Raw genomic sequence first — 7,183 nt, forward strand, 5'->3', positions numbered from 1 at the left:
TCGTCAACGCCATTAGACTAGTCAAGAAATGTCTTAGCCGCTAATTACTCGATTAGTGTAACTCGAACGTTAATTGTTATAAATTAATCTAATAATGATATACGAAACTAGTACCGTTGAATAAATCTCGAAAAGTTACGTAGAATGGACTACTTGCACACGTCATTCAGACACCGGAAGATATCATCAAATTATTATGAAGGGCAGAATCGTCATTTTAATCTTAACCTCCTGGCTTCCCCTTATCCATTTCTCAGTTTCCTTTAGTGTTTTGGTCAGCCTTATCTCAATTGAGAAGATAAAGCCCGTTATTCTTTCTCTTTCTTCATTCTTCTTCATTCCTTCTCTCTTTCCCCTGTTCTTCACGGTTGCTGATTCTGAGAGAAGTGTGAGAATCGGTTTGAGAAGGTTAATTAGTGAAGATGTTCTGATATTATAGGAGTTGGTGGTGTTGTTAATCATCAAATAGAACGATTAGGGATTGTGCTTCGTGATGAACAGAGAGAAGCAGTCAGGGTTTTGATTTTGATTTCTGAAGTGAGTGAAATCGATAAGAAAATCGGCTATTAATGGATGAAGAAACAAAATGGTATTGATTAATAGTAGCTGTGGATATTTTAGATGAAGAATCAAATAATTTAAGGTCTTGGTTTTAGGGTTCAATTCTGGAAATTGATTGAGGGTTTAAAAGTCGAATTAAAGGATGGGTTTCGAAGAACTTGTGGTGAAGAAGAAGATTATGGATTTGATTTGTAGATTCAGTTGTTGAGAAGGACCTTAATTGCAGAATTGAAGAATTAGGGTTACTGCATCAATTGAATGGTAATTTAACAATCCAGAGAAGACGAGTGTTGGCAGAGGGAATGATATTATGGTATAATGATGTTTGAGTTATGAAGAATAGCTTGGAATTGATAGTTAGGGTTCGTTTCCATTTTAGTGAACATTTGGGAATTGCATTAAGGTTTGGTCAAGAACAGATGGTGATGAAGATCAATGGGTTAATGAAGTGAATTCAATTGCTGAGTTGGTGATGGTCTTGGGGAGAATAACTGAATCAAGTAAAGAAGAATTGGTTTCATGGCTTTTGAGGTAATTCTTCCTTAAGATGTTTAGTTTAGTTATTCAGTTTTATTGAATGAATATGTGTGTTTGATAATTGAATTAAGATTGAGATGGACATGGTTGGTTTATGTTGTTATCTGTGGTGTTGAATGTTATTATGTTATCTTGGATCTGAGATGTTGAATTAAGAACAAAGAAAGAGTTGGAGTTGCAATAGCATTTTAGTGGTGTTGGTGGCTAGGGAATGTTGGTGTTGTTTGTGTATATGAAGCTGCAAGTGTTATTGTTATGTGTGTAATGTTACGTGTGTGTTTGGGGATCATGTCAGTAGGATTACTATTATAAGCTCCTTAATTTTAGACATTTGGATTAGTGTTTAATTTGGTGTAAGAGTCTAATGATTATCTAGATAACTACGGTTAGCATCTTGGGTAGTTTTCCTTCTTTGTAGGAAGTTAAATAGTAAGTTATATAACTTGTGTAACTTCTCTGTGTATATATATCATGTGATGCATCAATGGAAAAATAGAGAATTATTAGTAAAAACATTGTTAGTATTTCTAACAGAGAAGTCTTGGTGTCCCTTTGATGATACCGGAGGTCCGGCGTCCCTCTAACGATACCGAAAAACTATTCCACAAACCATCTAATTATCCTTTTCATCTTCACTGGTTGTCAAATCCATGATCTGTTATGTAAGACCATAATAAGTGGTATCCAGAGCAGGTTAATAATCTTCCGCAAAGCCAGCGATGGTCGAGAACATATTTAAGGATTTGGAGACGGAAGTTAGAAATATAGGCACCAAGCAAGATGGGTTACAGAAGGAAGTTAGCAATATGAGGATTGGTTTAAAGAAGGATTTAAAAGATTTATGTGCATCGTTTATATCTCGTTTGGATCAACTCATTAACAACGAAGGTATGGAATGCGTTGATGCATCTAATATTGTAAATTCCAATGTCCAGAATATAGATACTGCCGATACTGATGAGATGGGGTCAAATGAGATGCACAAATCATTTGGTAATGGTCCTTCATCAGTGATTGATTTTAAATTCCAAGATGCTTGTTATCCTACTGATTTCTTCGATATCTTTAAAGAAGTAGAAGATACTGGAATTTCAAGAACAAAAGTCAGTGATTTGTCGATCTTTCATATTTCTGATTATTTCTATATTTTCGAAGAAAAGAGTGACAAAGAAAAATCATGCCTTGTTATTCCACCATTGCAAGCTTCTTCAAAATTTGAAATTCAATTTTCTGGTACGATTTCTGACTGGACTTGTTTACAAATCTATTTGCAAGTGCTATCTTATCTAAAGAAAGTTGTGGGTGATCAATATGCGGGAAGATATCGTGGTCGACTTGGAACTGCATTTCCGATCAATCTTCTCTGTCAGGTTAGCATCCTTGAGGAGAAAATCTATTTGTGATGCGAGAAAGGTTATATGCCATGGAACTTGCGATGCGAGAATGGTTACATGCCATGAAACCAAATGCACAGACTTGAGGACAAGTCTCAATTTAAGGGGAAAGGAAGGTTACGTGTGTGTTTGGGGATCATGTCAGTAGGATTACTATTATAAGCTCCTTAATTTTAGACATTTGGATTAGTGTTTAATTTGGTGTAGAAGTCTAATGATTATCTAGATAACTACGGTTAGCATCTTGGGTAGTTTTCCTTCTTTGTAGGAAGTTAAATAGTAAGTTATATAACTTGTGTAACTTCTCTGTGTATATATATCATGTGATGCATCAATGGAAAAATAGAGAATTATTAGTAAAAACATTGTTAGTATTTCTAACAGAGAGGTCTTGGTGTCCCTTTGATGATACCGGAGGTCCGGCGTCCCTCTAACGATACCGAAAAACTATTCCACAAACCATCTAATTATCCTTTTCATCTTCACTGATTGTCAAATCCATGATCTGTTATGTAAGATCATAACACTTATGATGATGATGTTGTTAATATTGTAGTTGTTGTAGTGTTATGAAGTGCAGGGAAGGGGTTGGAGGTCTGTTGATTGAGATTTGAAACTAGAATGAGAATTATTTATTGCAGTTGATATGGGTTATTGTGGCTGTGTTGTTATGAACTGTTGGTGGAGTTGAAATAGAAGATGTGGTTGTTATGTTGGTGGTGTGATAAGCACGTATGCGTGACATAATTATACTCATGTTTATACTAGATAGGACTCGTTAATTGGCTAATAATATTACTTTTAGTGCTTTTATAGAAAGTACAAGTGAACTCGATCGTCGGAGAAATAACTAGCTAAAGTGGGAGTAACAGCGGCGTTTGGGAGAAAAGGCATCAATGCTGGAATTCATTGTTCCAAGAAGACACGGAGCTTAATGGGCTGCCTAGTCAACCGCTTAAGCCAGTGCACCACACATACATAACACGGCCAGAGAAGTATTGAATGAGTCAAAGAGAAGTATTGAATGAGTCAAAGAGTCGTGTATTTCGTTGGGAGTTTCAACTCCACCTGTCAAGCCCATCACACTTATATATCTTATGTCTTAAAAGAGATTATGGAGCACTCTCTTCAGAACTCCGAGCTGGTGAAACAAGTGATGGAGTATGTATATTCTCCTACTCAAAATCAAGGTATGAGTCTTATAATGGCTGAAATGCGGTCCGCTGCTGGTGTTGGCTCGAATGTGAAGTATAGGGAAGAACTTGTGATCAAACTGCCTCGGTTTAGGATTGTGCGTTGGAGTTGGTTTTGCTGGTGAACGGAAAGATTGGCAACGGAGATGGAGACTTACTGGCAGGCGTTGAAGAATGTAAAGATATGAGAAGAGAAGGAGTCTTATCTACTGTAAGCTGCATGATAGAGTCTCGGGCCATCTGATGAGATGAAGAAAGGTTAGCTGTTGGCCTCATTTGATGTTCTGCGAAGGAAAGGAAGAAGTTGGCAGCAAAAACGGAATTGGGGTTCGTTAATAAGGACCTGAGATTGGGGTTTGTTGTCTTGGCAGCGAGATAAAGAAGTGCAGCAATGGAGAAGGTTATGTGTATCTGGCAGACGTTTGGAGCTGTGAAGTCGAGCATTAGAGATGGTTTTCGTACATAGAACTGCAGTTGAAATGGAAGAACTAGGTGATCAACTGCCAAGGTGTTAAGTGGAGATGCTGATGATATGGATGCTGTGAGTTTTCGAATGGGGTCTTGAGTATAACCCATTTGTAGAACTGGTGCTGAGAAGAGAGTAAGCAATCTGTGTCCGGTATGACGATGCTGTGATTGTTGGCGTTGCTATTCTAAACCAGTGGGGTGACGACATTCTTGGAGCTGAGTATTGAAGATGTTTGATCGAACGGATTATCGCTGGTGTTGTTTTCCTATACAACAAGTTGGGACGAGCTTTAGAAGACTCAAGGATTAGAAATTGCAATCGCTGGTGGATGGAAGAACAGAGATTTGGAATGGAGTTTGCTGGAGTATGGAAAGGAGTTGGATTTGGACGTTAGGGTCAGTTGTTGGACTGGGCCTTGCCAGATTTGCTAGGTCTCAGTTTTAGACTCTCGCAGCAGATTATATGAGGGGAAAAGATAACCAGAGAAAGGGACGCTGCGGCTACTGAGCCGTATAGAAGAATAGGGCTTGAAGGGTTTTGAAGTTCCATTCTCTTTAATTCGGTTTTAGCTAGTTTGATTTGAATATGTTTATGGCTAGAACCATGTTAGGGTTTAGATGGAAACCAATTTAATTATATACTCTACAATGATATCTTTAATAATGATTTGATTGATTAATAATTTTTCTTCATATAAAGCTTGGTGTTTAATCATTTATATGATTTTCTTGATGATTTATGCTTTTCAATTGATAATTCTTGCTTGGTTAGGTCCTTTGATGTGGTATGCTTTAGGATTGATAGGTAATGCTTTAGAATCACTACCCATGATGCGAAGGAAATTACAGCGGAGAAACCAGAATTTAGAATTTAAACATACCATCTTCCGAGACATGAGATTGATTTCGAAATTTGTCTTGAGCTATAAATAGAGATTAGTAGAGTTTTATATGATTGAATTGGTGGAAATCGAAGACCCTAATAACCCTTTCACATTTTGGTTTCGCCTTTATTATTTATTGTTTCATTTTGTCAGAATTTCCGAAAACTCTCGAAAACATTATTGTTGATTACTGATTTTTCATATTAATTAGTAGTGGTATTTCACACTCCTCGTGCGAACGACATGTACTTGTCATTGTTTACGCGTTAGACACTATGCACTTGCAGTATTTTATTGTAGGTTTCCTAACCTATCAAGTTTTTGGCGCCGTTGCCGGGAATTTGTTTTTAGATTTGTTTTTTAGGTTTATTTTTCTTATGTTGTACAGTATTTTCATTTTATTTTAGATTCTTTTTCCCCCTTTTTATGCCTTTCTTTTTGTATTTCTTTTCAGGGACATTTTGAGGATGATGACTTCTTCTGGGGAGACGTCACCTAAGATGACACTGGCGTAATATAAGCGTAGAAAGTCAAACTATCAGGAAACCTCATCTGAAATGACGCTTGCTGAATATAAGCGTAAGCAATGGTATGGAGTTTCTGCTCCACATGAGGTAAGTGAAGAATCCCCGCTAATGATATATGAGAAGTATTACAAATACACACCACTTAGTTTGGAAAAAAGATTGAGAATTTTGGAATGTCAAAGATTATTTAATGATGATGATGATCAGTCTTGTAGTGACACTTTGTTCTAGACATAATTTGTAGATGACCCTGTGGATGATTGTGTAGATGATTTTCCTAATTCCATACCACAAGATAATTCACCCAACTTAGAGGTTGTTTTTAGACCCCAAGACTTCCAAAAGTTGGCTAATTTAGGGTAAGAATTACGTGCTTCTAAAGTGTTGTTGGATTACTTTGCATCTAAGTACCCAGAGGACTTGCATATTCCTGATATCGTGCATGAACCAATTGATATTTCCCCAGTCCCAATAGTATACCCCATATTTTGTTCTATACTCGCTTCCATGTAAAAACTAGGTTTGGGGGTAATCCTCTATTTCAGACAGTTTCAATGTCACCATATTTTCATAGCATAATTGTGAAGCTGTCGTTTGTAAATGTTGTATTTTGGGTTGATCCCCAAATTTTCAGGCTGTTAATTTTTGGGGATCTATTTTTGTACATTCCAGTAGGTATATTTATTTTTATTTATTTTCGTTTACCTTTTGAATTTCCCATCTTAATTTTTGCGTTGGATGACTCGATTACATTGAGGACAATGTAATGTTTAAGTGTGGGGGAGCGGTTAACTTTTTACTTTATTTTTTCAGGAAATTCCTTGCAAATCATGACCAGCCGTTGAGCGGGTCTATTGTTGGTTTGTAGGTATATTATGACCAGCTTTGTTGCGGGTTTAAAAAAAATAATTTTTTTTGATTGTTAGGGTTATGACCAGCTGTGTAGCGGGTCTAAAAAAAACAAAAACAAAAAATGACCAGCTGTGTAGCGGGTCAATTTTCTGTTTTGCTCGAGGACTAGCAAAATGTAAGTGTGGGGGAATTTGATGAGCACGAAAGTGCGACGCATTTTCAACCATAACTACATTAGCTATGACTCATTCTATCACTAATAAACTTGTTTTAGTTGTTTTTGGAAGAATAAACTCTTGTGGAGAATTGGCTCGAAAAATGTTATTTGCACCCGGAGGACACGTGTTATTCGTACTCTCAGTTTTGGATAAGGGGCACCTCAATTTCTAAGGAATACCTCAACTTATAAAGGGCATCTTCTTTACTATTTACACCCCATAAGGCAAGTGCTAAAGGGACACCCGTACAGGATTAAGGGGAGAACATCTTCTTCCCAAATTCAAAATCAGAAAATGGCGGGAAAACCTCTTATCAAACTGTGAAATTAGGGTTCGTGATTTGAAGACGTTTTTGGGAGACTAAAAATGCTGCAAATTATCGGGATGACTTGATTGAGCCTCACAGGCCTGGTAGTGAGTTTGGATTCGATTAAAATTGGTTGGTATTACCGCTGGAAGAAAACATGGAATGTTATTCTCGGGTTTATCCCGGAAAGATTTTCTTGGATTCGTGTGGAGTTTAAGTCAGACTAAATCACAGAAATCGGT

At 37.0% G+C, this 7,183-nt stretch overlaps 1 long non-coding RNA gene across 1 annotated transcript; it reads left to right on the forward strand.

Annotated features, from left to right (window-relative positions):
* The first annotated feature begins 329 nt into the window (after positions 1-329).
* On the forward strand, positions 330-4,833 carry LOC113321883. Its single transcript, XR_003346897.1, has 2 exons — positions 330-1,092; positions 3,309-4,833. It is a non-coding gene; the product is annotated as an uncharacterized LOC113321883 (long non-coding RNA).
* The last annotated feature ends 2,350 nt before the right edge of the window (positions 4,834-7,183 follow it).

Source organism: Papaver somniferum, chromosome 11, assembly GCF_003573695.1.
Source record: "Papaver somniferum cultivar HN1 chromosome 11, ASM357369v1, whole genome shotgun sequence".
NCBI lineage: Eukaryota > Viridiplantae > Streptophyta > Magnoliopsida > Ranunculales > Papaveraceae > Papaver > Papaver somniferum.